Genomic DNA, 15,044 nt, shown 5'->3' with positions numbered 1-15,044 from the left:
TTATATAAAGCTCTCCCACTCATTCCTTCCACCCTCTCTCCTTCTTCTCTCTTTCCTCCCACCCCCTTCTTCTTTCATCTCTTTCTTTCTCCTTTCCAGTTCTCTTTGTCCTTGTAAATCATTCCTCATATCCTCTTTTTCATCTCTCCCTCTATTTCTTTTTCCCCTGTGTACTTTCTCCCAACCCTCCCTCCTTTCTTCTCCTCTCCACTTCTGCTTCTCCTTGTAAATCATTCCTTCCATCTCTCTCTTTCCTTGCAATGACCTTCTTTCCATCTCTCTTTCTCTTACCCCATATTTCTCCCATCTCTCTCTCGTATAGATCTTTCCTCCCATCTCTCTTTCTCTTACCCCCACATTCCTCCCATCCCTTTCTCCTATAAATCCTTCCTCCCATCTCTCTTTCTCTTACCCCCACATTCCTCCCATCCCTTTCTCCTATAAATCCTTCCTCCAATCTCTCTTTCTCTTACCCCCACATTCAACCCATCCCTTTCTCCTATAAATCCTTCCTCCCATCTCTCTTTCTCTTACCCCCCCACATTCCTCCCATCCCTTTCTCCTATAAATCTTTCCTCCCATCTCTCTTTCTCTTACCCCCACATTCCTCCCATCCCTTTCTCCTATAAATCCTTCCTCCCATCTCTCTTTCTCTTACCCCCACATTCCTCCCATCCCTTTCTCCTATAAATCCTTCCTCCAATCTCTCTTTCTCTTACCCCCACATTCAACCATCCCTTTCTCCTATAAATCCTTCCTCCCATCTCTCTTTCTCTTACCCCCCCACATTCCTCCCATCCCTTTCTCCTATAAATCTTTCCTCCCATCTCTCTTTCTCTTACCCCCCACATTCCTCCCATCCCTTTCTCCTATAAATCCTTCCTCCAATCTCTCTTTCTCTTACCCCCACATTCAACCCATCCCTTTCTCCTATAAATCCTTCCTCCCATCTCTCTTTCTCTTACCCCCCCCCCCACATTTCTCCCATCTCTCTCTGTATAGATCTTTCCTCCAATCTCTCTTTCTCTTACCCCCCCCCCCACATTTCTCCCATCTCTCTCTCGTATAGATCTTTCCTCCCATCTCTCTTTCTCTTACCCCCACATTCCTCCCATCCCTTTCTCCTATAAATCCTTCCTCCAATCTCTCTTTCTCTTACCCCCACATTCAACCCATCCCTTTCTCCTATAAATCCTTCCTCCCATCTCTCTTTCTCTTACCCCCCCCCCCCACATTTCTCCCATCTCTCTCTGTATAGATCTTTCCTCCCATCTCTCTTTCTCTTACCCCCCCCCCCCACATTTCTCCCATCTCTCTCTGTATAGATCTTTCCTCCCATCTCTCTTTCTCTTACCCCCCCCCCCCCCACATTTCTCCCATCTCTCTCTCCTATAAATCTTTCCTCCAATCTCTCTTTCTCTTACCCCCCCACATTTCTCCTATCTCTCTCTGTATAGATCTTTCGTCCCATCTCTCTTTCTCTTACCCCCACATGCCTCCCATCCCCCTCTTCTATAAATCCTTCCTCCCATCAGCTCTTCCTTTTTCCCTTGGAAATCATTCTTCCCATCTAGCTCTCATTTCCTCACTCCCTTTCTCTCTTTTTGCTTATCAGCCCAGTCCTTCCTTTCATCCATTTATTCTTTCATCTGTCTCTCTCCTCCTCTTTTCACCTCTTTCCATTTGTAAATTATGCCTCCAATCCTTCTCTTTTTCATCTTTCTCTGTCCATTCCTTCGATCTCTCTTTCTCATTTCCTTTTCCCTATAAGCCCTTCTTCCCATCCCTATCTCTCTCCTTTCCACCTTCCTATCCCTCCCTCTTTTATTCTCCTGCTTTCAAACTCTCTTTCCACTCGGAGATCATTCCCCCCCCCCCCCCTTCTCCTCTCCTTATAATAAGTCCTTCCTCCCATCCCTCCCCCCCCCCCCCCTCTTTCTCCTTGGACTCAGTCCTCCCTCCTCCCTCCCTGCTGCCGGGTGGGAGCTGCACGTATAGTCGAGCCGTTCAACAGCGGCGGCCACGGCGACTGCCGGGCGGGCGGAGCCCCCGAGACCCAGACGGAGGAAAGACGGCGGGGGATCCGGGGCACCGGAGGCACATTCGGTTGCCCCGGGTGGGCGGCAGCCGCCAGATACTGTACAGAGGAGCCAATGAAGGTAGGATGGAAGACGAGATGAGTGGGGGGAGGCCGGGTTAGCCCCCACTGTGTAGAAGAGGGGGAACCTGGAGCAGGTCAGCAATGGGCCAGTCCAAGGTATGTAATATAGGCATATAATAAATAGCAGCCAGACGTTCTAAATCCGAAGCTGCATGCAGTGTGCTCTGTGCTAGGGTAAGAGATGTTATATGCATAGCGCGCTGCGGGGGATGGGGAGGGGGGGCTTTGGGGATATGCTGTTCGGGTCTGGGGGCTGGGAAGGGGGAGTCTTCCGTTCAGCAGCTAGCTGTGGGCTCGGTTCTGATCTCAGTGCTGTGTGATAACACGCATGTCACGGCGTTAGGCTGGGTCATTTTTTAAAATTCCTTTTTTTTTTTTTGCAATTTTTAAAGCTGTTTGGAGGATGAGCTGTGGGGGTTTAAGATGAACTTGCATTTGGTGGCAACCTTCTGTTCTCTCTGTGTCTCAGATCGTGCTGTCTGCTAGAAGCAGAGAGACCCTGTGTGTTCACCACGGGAGTGATCTATTACTTTCATACCAAGGGATGTGTTATCTTAATTATTTAAATATTGAAAAGGGCAGATGCAGAACAGAAAACAGGCCAGGTGTGTAAATTTGCTGCTGCTTTTCACATCAATAGCCCATGGCAAAGTATCTTTGGGAGCTTACTGTGGTTCTGATTGGAGAGGTAATGCAGCTGGGTGGGTTTGTGGGGGGGGGGGGGGTTCTTTCTTTCTTTTTTTTTTTTTTTTTAACCATTGCTTTACTGGTACTGAATGAGGTCTGCTTATTCAGTGATGCAAAATTCGCAGTTGTTGGTTGGCAGTGAGAAAGGTTGACAGACAGTTGTTTTGTGTCTCAGCTGCAGAGGGTCCCAGCAGTGGGGTTTGGGCACAGGCAAATGTGATATGAGGGTGACAGGGGAGGCCACGGCCTGGCCAGAGATCACGGTCATCAAATGCACAGGCCCTCATGGCTTCCTCAAAGAACTTTTCCTAACAATAGGGGTAGAGGGAACGTGAAGCAAAGAGGTGGGTGACTGTTTTCTCTAGGATCAATCTTCAGCCTCCATCAGAAGGTGTTTATGAAGGAGTAAATAAAGCCTAGCAATCGAATCGGAGCCATAAAATTACAGAGTGTGTTTGATTGTGAGACAACTCTTTTGAGTAATTGGCAGCTACGTCATCTTGATTTGAATTGATTTTAATACTTTATATACTGCCTGGCAGAAAAGTATTAAACCAGTTTACAGAACAAAGAAGAAAAAGATGAAGCAGTCTGAAAAAAATCAAACAGTAAATGGTGACCTGTGCCTAGAGTAAATGCAGGGCAAGATTGGATTTAAGGTGCAGGGGGTGGGCAACCACAATCCTTGAGCAGGGTTGCCAGATTAACCAGTTCCAAAATCTCACACCCCCGCCCCCGTCATCATCAACCCCGCCCCTGCCATCATCAGCTCCACCCCCACCATCATCAACCCCGCCCCCACCATCATCAGCTCCACCCCTGTCATCATCAACCCCGCCTCCACCGTCATCAACCCCGCCCCCGATGTCATTAACCACACCCCCTGCGGGGCGAAAAACCCCAGCCGGCCAAGAAAAAAAACCCGCCCGGCCAAAATAAAAGCCGCCCAAAAAACCGCAACCTGCAGCGGTCAAAAATTTCCCGTAGCGGGTCGCGGAAAGCCGCCCAATTGGACGGGAAAACCACCCATCTGGCAACCTTGTCCTTGAGGGCCACGGTAGTCGGCTTTTCAAGATTTCTCCAATGAATATGCATGAGATTGATTTGCATGTACTGCTCCCATTGTATGCGAATAGGATCTCATGCGTATTCATTGTGGAAATCCTGAAAACCCTGCTTTAGAATTTAGCCCTCTAAACCAGGGGTGGGCAGCCTTTGCCCTCAAGGGCAACAACTCGGTCAGATTTTCAGGATTTCCCTAATGAATATGCATGAGATCTATTTCCATGCACTGCCACCGTGATAGGCAGAGAAATCTCATGCGTGTTCATTGGGGAAATCCTGAGGTTGGCCACCCCTGCCCTAGACAGTTTGCCTGTGCATTTTGATGTTGCTTAAATCTGGGCCAGTAGATCCAGTTTGATGTTTTAGGTTTGACCCATTAGCTCTGAGCAGGGCCAGTCCAACCATTAGGCAAGACCAGGCGGTCACCTAGGGCAGTAACTTCCAAGAGGCAGCACAGAGCAGCTGCACTCAAAGCAGATCACATCCTGACAGTCCCATGAACTCAGCCGTTACCACATACTTTAACCTGTATTTTTTTTTTTTAAAGGATGTTAGTGTGAGGATCATGATCATTGAGTTTAATTATTTGGGGGGGGGGGGGCTAAAAGCTAGAGACCTGAAAAGTTAATTGAGGGAGGTGGAAGGTTCGCATCTGGGCTTCATTCCCAAGATGGCAGTACTGTACCTCTCCCTGTATGGATGGCCTGGGCTTCATTCCTGGGAACTCCTAGCCATTGTTCACTAGCCACACCTGGTGGACAGAGGTAGGGCCTGTGATGGAATTGGCAGGGAGCACATGAAAGAAGAAACTGGCTCCTGGTAAATGCGAATAAAGGCCTTATGATGCTAGATTCCACCTTGGTTCTTACCGAGCTTGAAGTGGATATGAGCAGAAAGAAAGTGCCAGGCCATATAAAGGAGAGCGATTTTGAATTAAGAGCTGTTTGTGCCCTTCTGGAGATGTCTGGGTCACGGCCGAGTTAAGCATTTTATTTATTTATTTGCTGCACTTGTATCCCACATTTTCCCACCTATTTGCAGGCTCAATGTGGCTCACAAAATGTTATAGCAACATGTACACATTATAGGATAAGAATTTCAAAATATAGGTACAGATGGGTACGTAGAATATCAAAGCAATCATAATAACGGAATAATAATTTTACAATTATTACAAAGAAGAGTGCATAAGTCATATTGGATTGGAAGTGGATTGAAAGATCAACATAACATAATGATACCAGGACAAGATATAATATTCAGTCCTGAGGATGTAATTAGGATGGACAGATAGGGGAGGGTTCCTTAATAGTTGTGATTGGAATAATTAGGAAGTCAGATTTATGGAAATGTTGTTTTATTTGACTCTGTATTTCAAAGGAAGCATTCCGGGCAAGCCAATACTTGAATGGATTGGATAACATTTTTGTAAAACCGTCTTATCTATCACTTGGGCTTCTGTGTTGTGTGTACAAATGATGAAAATGTAGTTGATTTGCTGATCGTACTTATGCAACACTTGATTTAAGAGGATGTACAGATGCTTCACCACACCTTCCCAATCCTGCCTCCATGCTTTTAATAAAACAAAGGGGCAGACGATCCGCAAACTCCAAAGTGGAAACTGTACAAAGCAGATCGTTGATAAACCAAGATAAGTTTTATTAATTTAACAAAATTAAAATATGCATACAGTAACTCATATGCATATACATATAATAGCCCGACACAGGCCGTGTTTCGCCCTACTGGGCTGCTTCAGGGGCTATATAGTGGTACTCCACCATCAAACCAGAAATTTGCAGGTAAAAGCAGGTATACAGTCAATATGTGGAAGTAAGAGGCTGTTCATACGACCTCAGGTCCATAACCAATTGTTTCTGCATTTCTAGATGAGCCGTTTTTTTTCAGAATATTGACTGTATACCTGCTTTTACCTGCAAATTTCTGGTTTGATGGTGGAGTACCACTATATAGCCCCTGAAGCAGCCCAGTAGGGCGAAACACGGCCTGTGTCGGGCTATGATATGTATATGCATATTTTAATTTTGTTAAATTAATAAAACTTATCTTGGTTTATCAACGATCTGCTTTGTACAGTTTCCTCCATGCTTTTAATTTCATATTTCCAGTTCTCCTGTTTCCAGCAGCTCACCCTTGGAATAACACTGTACTTAAAAGGTTTGTGCTGTTCATTTATACCTTTGACGTGGCTCTTGATTCTGGCTGCAGCATCCCAGTCTCATCACCCTGTAAACTTACACTCCCCATGAACCTTCTGGTATAGCTTACACCTAGCCGGTAGTTTTTTATTGGAGGTGGGAGGGTCATTTAAGGAGGAGATTAGTCATGATAATTTAGCATCTATTACCATAATTGGTAATGGAAATCTAAGTTACCTAGCTTACATTTGCGAAGGCCAGAAAATTTGATAGCTTGTTTGCTTACATGCTCTAGAGATAGAAGTAAGAAATGGAGACAGGCTAGGGATCGGCCTGACTTTAAAACTCTTGTTAGAATCCCTTGTAGGCAGACAGATGATGTTTTTATGGATTATGAGGTTACAGAATGTTTATATTTTAATGCTAGGTCAGTTTGTGGGAAGGCTCAAATGGTTAGATTTTTTATGGAAGATCGATCACTGGGTTTGGTCTTTCTAACAGAGACGTGGACCCCAGACCTTTAATTCACCTTATATTTTGTCCATCTGTCCTGTTGGTTATAAGGCTATAAATTGTCCAAGACAGAATAGGAAGGGGAGGGGGTGTGGCTAGCTTTGGTTTCTAGAGATGTTTATGATACCAAATTTGTTAATAAGTATTTATTTATTTATTTGTTACATTTGTACCCCACATTTTCCCACCTATTTGCAGGCTCAGTGTGGCTTACATAGTACCGTAAAGGCGTTCGCCAAGTCCGGTATGAACAAATACAGGTTATATTGTGATCGAATAAGGTCGGTGTGTTTTAGGCACCATGAGGGTCGAAAGGGAGGGAAGGTTGGTTGTGATGACTGTTTAGAAATGATGATTTCTCAGTTTATGAAAGTGTGTAAGAAAGGTACGTTAGGGTTAATGGTGGTTTATAGATCACCTAAAAATTGGCAAATTTCTCAACAAAAGTTATTTGAAAGAATTTCCTATTGTTCTGCAAAATGTACAGAACTGATATTACTTGGGGATTTAAATCTGCATTTAGAGGACCTTTCTAACCAAGGAGTGATGAATTCTTTTACCATTTTTGGCTAGTTTCAGACCTTTTTCTTCCTACTCATCAAAAAGGCTACAAGTTGGATTTTGTGACCCAATCTAAAATTTACTAGCTCTATTGCATGAGACCATTTAAACTGGGAACCACTGATATGGTCAGATCATTTTCATCTTTCAGTTTATTTGAAGTTTTTAAAGTCATATTCGGGTTCTGCTAGAGAAGATCGGAGAAGGGTAAATCCACAAACTTTCTGGAGAGAAGGTTTCATCCAAGTTGCATAAAGACTCTCAGAATCATGAGTTAGGATTATGAGATAATGTGATTTGAGAGGGAGGGAAGAAAGAAAAGGGAAAAATTTATGGTTTAATGAATCAATTGTAACAAGGTAAGGGGAAGCTCACTCAAATGAATGTACAATACTCAATAAACCACAACAGAGTAAGCAAAACTCTGCATTGACTAAACACCTTAAAAGGATAAACGCACCCGTTTCACCATACGGCTTCTTCAGGGGACTATGGATACCGGGACCCTTTGAAATATTGCTGTCAATTCAACTCTAGCAGTTCAATCGGCGAACCTCAATGGACGCAGCAATGCCTTCTAACTGTCATTGCTGTGTCCATTGAGGTTCGTCGATTGAACTGCTAGAGCTGAATTGACAGCAATATTTCAAAGGGTCCGGTATCTATAGTCCCCCGAAGAAGCCATATGGTGAAACGGGTCCATTTATCCTTTTAAGGTATTTAGGTTTGCTCACTCTATTGTGGTTTATTGGTTAATGAATCAACTGTATGTACAAAGAAAAAAATGGGGGGAAACCTTGCTCACAAACAAACTCAATGGTAATACAAAACAAGCGAGTATTTATTTATTTTATTTATTACATTTGTACCCCGCGCTTTCCCACACATGGCAGGCTCAATGCGGCTTACATAGTAACAATATAAAGAATTACAAAGTCGTAAGAAGAATATACAGTTTGTAGTAAATATAATACTATTAGGGTTAACGGATAAGTAAATTGAACATAGGAGGAATTGGGTGCAGAAGGAAATGAGTGTTGGGAGGTAGGCGTAGGAAGATGGAGAGGAATAGATATGGGTTAGCAATAAGGATAATGGGAAGCATGGTCAATGTATAAACAATCGTCAAAAGAATCATGTGGGCAAGCTTTGGTTAGGTTGAATCGTTAGGGTAGGCTATATTAAAGAGATGGGTCTTCAGTGCTTTTCTGAAGAGCAAAAGGCCTTTAATGGTACAGATAGGTTTTGGTAGAGCATTCCAAAGCTGGCTACCTGAAAAGGAAAAATTGCATGCGTAGAAGGATTTGTACTTAATACCTTTGCAGTTGGGGAGGTGTAGATTAAGGTAAGTACGGGATGACGTCAAACTGTTCCTGGTTGGGAGGTCGATAAGGTGATTCATGTAGGTGGGGGCTTCTCCATGTAATATCTTGTAAATCATTGTGTGGACTTTAAAGTTAATTCTTTCTCTGATGGGGAGCCAGAGAAGCTTCTCTTAAAGAGGTGTTGCGCTATCAAATCTTGACTTGCCAAAAATAAGTCTGGCTGCCGTGTTTTGGGACGTCTGGAGCTTTTTCAATATTAGGGACTTACAACCTAAAAAAACACTATTGCAGTAATCTGCGTGTGTGAGTACAGTGGATTGTACTAGGTTCCGGAAGGTGTCCAAGGGTACAGACCTATATATGCGTCTAACACCACTCAAGCAACAATGGAGAAAAGAAAACAGGGGGAAAAGACCTCATGACCTGCTGTTGCAAGCCCAAAGCAATCAGACCAACATGGTCATGTACATGCACTTTGTAATCATCGGGCCAAAAACCCCCAACCAACCACAAAGGTTGTGTAAATTACTCAATTCTTTTTTTAGATTTTGTTATGAAAACTTTTTGTGTGTTAAATTTTGTCATTCATTAATATGAAACAATCAAAAAACTAGAAAGGAATTGTAACTGTAACTGTGTAACCACTGCCAAACAATCAAGAGCAAATGAAAATCCAGCTTGACTTAACTGGCTGAGCTTGACTGTGAGTAATTCTCTTGAATGGAATCCGAACCCGACGGACCCGTTTCACCAAAAAAGGCTCCCTCAGGGGACACAGGATAACCAGTTCAGGCTCAGCAGTGGCACTTCACAAGTGCTCCGTCTGTTTAGGGTCCGATTTGTTTTAAATTTACTACATTGTAGCTTCCTCGCATGCCCCCTAGTCCTAGTATTTTTGGAAAGCGTGAACAGATGCTTCACATCTACCCGTTCAACTCCTCATTATTTTATTAGACCTCTATCATATCTCCCCTCAGCCGCCTTTTCTCCAAGCTGAAGAGCCCTAACCACTTTAGCCTTTCCTCATAGGGAAATCGTCCCATCCCCTTTATCATTTTCATCGCCCTTCTCTGCACCTTTTCTAATTCCACTATATCTTTTTTGAGATGTGGCGACCAGAATTGAACACAATATTCAAGGTGCGGTCGTACCATGGAGCGATACAAAGGCATTATAACATCCTCATTTTTGTTTTCCATTCCTTTCCTAATAATACCTAACATTCTATTTGCTTTCTTAGCCGCAGCAGCACACTGAGCAGAAGGTTTCAACGTATCATCGATGACACCTAAATTCCTTTCTTGGTCCGTGACTCCTAATGTGGAACCTTTAATGACGTAGCTATAATTCGGGTTCCTCTTTCCCACATGCATCACTTTGCACTTGCTCACATTAAACGTCATCTGCCATTTAGACGGCCAGTCTCCCAGTCTCGTAAGGTCCTCTTGTAATTTTTCACAATTCTCCCGCGATTTAACGACTTTGAATAACTTTGTGTGGTCAACAAATTTAATTACCTCACTAGTTACTTCCATCTCTAGATCATTTATAAATATGTTAAAAAGCAGCGGTCCCATCTCAGACCCCTGGGGAACCCCACTAACTACCCTTCTCCATTGAGAATACTGACTATTTAACCCTACTCTCGGTTTTCTATCTTTTAACCAGTTTTTAATCCACAATAGAACACTACCTCCTATCCCATGACTCTCCAATTTCCTCTGGAGTTTTTCATGAGGTTAACTTAGATAAGGGGTATTTTACAAAGTCACGCTAGCATTTTTGGCGTGAGCTAATTATTATCGCGCACTAAATGCTAGACACGCCCATAGAAATATATGGGCATCTCTAATGTTTAGCACGCGTTAAAAATGCTAGCGCGCCTTTGTAAAAGACCCCTTATCTAAGTTCATCCATAAGGGGGCCCATAATTTGGTAAGGACGCTTCACATCATGGAAATGGTATTCCCACAGATAGAATATGGGAAATTTTTGAGGTAATGTCTTCTGCTGCTATCCTGAAGCCTCTTACTAGACTTTCAAACAAATCATGCTCTTTAGATGTATGTCCGTCGTATTTATGAAGCAAAGTCCCTTTACAAATCTTGCAGTGGTTGACTTTGGTGATGATTTAACTAAAGTAAAAAATTACCGTCCAATTGCAATACTACTACTACTACTGCTTATCATTTCTATAGCGCTACTAGATGTACGCAGTGCTGTACACTTGAACATGAAGAGACAGTCCCTGCTCGACAGAGCTTACAATCTAATTAGGACAGACAAACAGGACAAACAAGAGATATTAAAGTGAGGATGATAAAATAAGGGTTCTGAACAAGTGAGGGTTAGGAGTTAAAAGCAGCATCAAAAAGTTGGGCTTTTAGCTTAGATTTGAAGACAGCCAGAGATGGAGCTTGACGTAGCGGCTCAGGAAGTCTATTCCAGGCATATGGTGCAGCAAGATAAAAGGAACGGAGTCTGGAGTTAGCGGTGGAGGAGAAGGGTGCAGATAAGAGAGATTTACCCAGTGAACGGAGTTCCCGGGGAGGAATGTAGGGAGAGATGAGAGTGGAGAGGTACTGAGGAGCTGCAGAGTGAATGCACTTATAGGTCAATAAGAGGAGTTTGAACTGTATGCGGAAACGGATAGGAAGCCAGTGAAGTGACTTGAGGAGAGGGCTAATATACCATGGATGGCCAAGCTTTTGCAATTTCTTGTAATTGAAGCTTCAGAATTTCTTAGAATCTTATGACATACTACATAGAACACAATATGGTTTCAGGTCCCGACATAGTACAGAGACATTACTTCTTGTTCTCACCACTAAGTAAGACAGTTTTTGAGCAGAGGTCAGCAAGTTGTATTATTGTAATTTGATACATCAGCTGCATTTGATTCAATTCTTCTTTTTCAGTTAAATGAGATAGGTATAACTGGGAAAGTACTGAGTTGGTTTGAATTATTTTTGAAGACCAGCAGGCTTATTTTCGAAAGAGAAGGGCACCCATCTTTCGACACAAATCAGGAGATGGGTGTCCTTCTCCCAGGGTCGCCCAACTCGGCATAATCGAAAGCCGATTTTGGGCATCCTCAACTGCTTTCCGTCGCAGGGATGACCAAAGTTCACGGGGGGGTGTCGGAAGCATAGCAAAGGCGGGACTGGGGCGTGCTTAACACATGGGCGTCCTCGGCTGATAATGGAAAAAAGAAGGCCGTCCCTGATGAGCACTTGCGACCAAGCCTCAAAAAGGTGCCCAAACTGACCAGATGCAGTGGCTTTCCTGGAGAGGGGGGGCGGTGGGTGCGGTCCGCCCCGGGTGCACGCCGCTGGGGGGGTGCCACGCAAGCCTGTCCTTCGTTCGTTCCATGCTCCCTCTGCCCCGGAACAGGTTGTTCCGGGGCAGAGGGAGCATTGAACAAACGAAGGACAGGCGCGTGGACACCCCCCCAGCAGTGTGCACCCGGGGGGGGGGGTCTTTCACGGGGGAGTGTCCTTTCGCTGGAAGGGGGGTTGCGCTGCATCCAGGGGGGGGGCGCTGCACCTGGGGGGTGGGGCGCATCGGCAATCTGCCCCGGGTGTCAGCCTCGGGAGTCAGCCCCCCTAGGAACGCCACTGACCAGATGACCACTGGAGGGAATTGGAGATGACCTCCCCTGACTCCCCCAGTGGTCACTAACCCCCTCCCACCCTAAAAAAAAAATTTTTTAATATTTTTTGCCAGCCTCAAATGTCATACCCAGCTCCCAGACAGCAGTATGCAGGTCCCTGGAGCAGTTTTAGTGGGTGCAGTGCACTTCAGGCAGGCGGACCCAGGCCCATCCCCCCCTACCTGTTACACTTGTGGTGGTAAATGTGAGCCCTTCAAAACCCACCACAAACCCACTGTACCCACAACTAAGTGCCCCCCTAAGGGCTATGGTAGTGGTGTACAGTTGTGGGTAGTGTGTTTTTGGGGGGGGGTTGGGGGTCTCAGCACATAAGGTAAGGGAGCTATGCACCTGGGAGCTTTTTCTGAAGTCCACTGCAGTGCCCCCTAGGATGCCCAGTTGATGTCCTGGCATGTGAGGGGGACCAGTGCACTATGAATGCTGGCTCCTCCCACGACCAAATGGCTTGGATTTGGTCGTTTCTGAGATGGGTGTCCTCGGTTTCCATTATCGCCGAAAATCAGGGACGACCATCTCTAGGGACGACCATCTCTAAGGTCGACCTAAATGTTGAGATTTGGGCGTCCCCTACCGTATTAGCTAAACGAAAGACGGACGCCCATCTTGTTTCGAAAATACGGGTTTCCCCACCCATTCGCAGGGATGTCCTGCGAGGAAGCCCTCAGGAAAACTTGGGCGCCCCGTACGATTATGCCCCTCCAGATCTTACTGTGTCAAAGGGAAAACTGGCAAATCATCTAGTTGGAGGCCTGGATGCGGAGTGCCTCAGGGTTTACCGCTTTCACCTTCTCTGTTTAATATATATTTGAATTCTTTTGCCATTTATTTTTCAGCTAGAGAGATATCTGTGTTATCTTATGCAGCTGATATCTTTCTTTTATGTCCAGTACTGGAAAGTCTTGTTGACACTTTAAAGTCCATTAGATATTATATTTCTGATATAGATGATTAGGCCACTAGATAGTTTTTGAAGTTAAGCAAAAAATGGAAATACTTTGGTTTGGAGGTGTCAATAGAATTCCTGCGAAGTCAGTAACGTTGGATACAGGTGAAATTCTGGAAATACAGGATCATTCAAGAGTATTGGGTATAATCCTGGATTCGGACTTCCGGTTTGAGAGACAAATAAATGCCCTTAGCAAACGATTTTTTTATAAGCTTAAGCAATTAAGGACAATACAATCAAATTTGCAACAGGAAGACTTTAGGGTTCTAGCCCAGGCAGTTTTGCTGTCTCAGTTGGATTATTGTAATTCGTTATATCTTCAGGTTACAAGAAATTTACATAATCATTTGCAGTTGATGCAGAATACCACTGTCGGGCAGGTTCTTGGACTGAGTTGTTTTGATAGTGTCTCTCCTTCATTGGTTACCAATACGTCAACGTATAAATTTTAAGACAATTTGTTTAAATCAATTTTTGGTTTAAATTCAGAGGTGTTAGGAGAATTACTTGTTATTCCATCTGCCAGCAGAAAATTGGGTTTTGTGAGAACTTTGAAATTAGATTTTTTTTCATCTTCAAATGTTCATTTTAAAACTATTATTGAGAATTCCTTTTCTGTTTCTGGGACAAGGTTATGGAATATGTTATCTTCAGATTTACGACATACGTCCTTTTATTTTTCTGTTAGGAAAGGTGTAAAGACTTACGTTCTTCGATCAATAATCTGTATATGTTTGTTTACTGTAAAATATTATGATGTTTTTGCTTTCTATTGTAAGTTCTCAGGGGCCCTTTTTACAAAGGTGCGTTAGGTTCTACGCGCATGCAGCGCACGCCGAAATGAGACTACCACCAGGCTACCACACCCCCTGGCAGTAATTTTAGATTTACCGCATGCCCGTAATGTCTGGATGATTTATTTATTTATTTATTTATTTATTCCTTCCCACTTGTGGCCTTTCCGGTGGTAATCGGCAGTTGGCGCGCTGACCGATCAATGCGCATATAACGGGTGAGCCCTTACTGCCAGATCAATGAGTGGCTCAGGTCGGTTTTAGTACGCACTAGTTTCAGTTTTACCGCATTCCCTTTTCCCGTCCCATTAAAAAAAGCCCTTTTTTGCATACGCGGTAAAAACTGGCCCGGTCCCCCCCCCCCCCCCCCCCCCCCCCCCCCCCCCCCCCCCCGAGACACTCACCTACACTGCCGCAGGCCACGTTTTGCCACGGCTTAGTGAAAGGGCCCCTTAATATGTAAACTGCCGTGAATCGTTTTTGGAAAACAGGCGATATGTAAGACTCCAGTAGAATACAATAGACCTTTGTTGAGAAGGGTCCTTTCCTGTTTTCTGTCACCCAGGGGCGTAGCCAGACCTCACGGTGGGAGGGGGCCAGAGTCCGAGGTTGGGGGCACATTTTGAGTGCTGCCCCTCCGCCCCCCCCCCCCACTGCCACGCCTCGCCTCCTTGCCCCACCCCACCACCTTGCCTCGCCCCCTCACAAACAAATACCTTTTCTGGTGGGGATCCCCAACCCCCACCAGCCAAAGCCTTCTTCAGCGCGGTCTCTGGCGCAGCTGCATTCGTTGCCTGCCCCCTGCTCTACTTTCTTCTTGCTCCTCTTGTGCACATTGACGCTGAGCCTGGACAAAATTTACGGGGGCCCAGGCCCCTGTGGCCCCCCGTAGCTACGCCCCTGCTATCAATGTATATATCTGGCACCGTGTATCATATTTTTCTGTATTGGTGATAGGAACCAGAGGATAACCTCTTGACAATGAGTTCTTTTTCCAAACGTGTTCATGGTGAAAGGAAGATTTCTGTAGTGGAGACAGAATGTAGCTTCATACAGACAGCCGCCTATATCAGGTCCCTGGCACTGGAACAAAACTGCGATTGTGTCCCGAATCCCTGTGAGAACACTGATCTATGGCTATCTGTGTTAGAAAACGT

The 15,044-nt window shown here is 44.7% G+C and overlaps 1 protein-coding gene across 2 annotated transcripts in view; it reads left to right on the top strand.

Annotated features, from left to right (window-relative positions):
- Positions 1-1,982: 1,982 nt before the first annotated feature.
- RAI2 (retinoic acid induced 2) overlaps positions 1,983-15,044 on the top strand; it is a 77,571-nt gene continuing 64,509 nt past the window's right edge. The window contains exon 1 of one of the 2 annotated variants that reach the window (XM_030199694.1): positions 1,983-2,159. The gene's annotated coding sequence lies outside the window, so the exon portion shown is untranslated. The other variant, XM_030199695.1, reaches the window with a different exon arrangement.

This window comes from Microcaecilia unicolor, chromosome 4 (assembly GCF_901765095.1).
Source record: "Microcaecilia unicolor chromosome 4, aMicUni1.1, whole genome shotgun sequence".
NCBI lineage: Eukaryota > Metazoa > Chordata > Amphibia > Gymnophiona > Siphonopidae > Microcaecilia > Microcaecilia unicolor.
The sequence above is the reverse complement of the archived record's forward strand: the minus strand, read 5'-3'. Positions and strand labels throughout refer to the sequence as shown.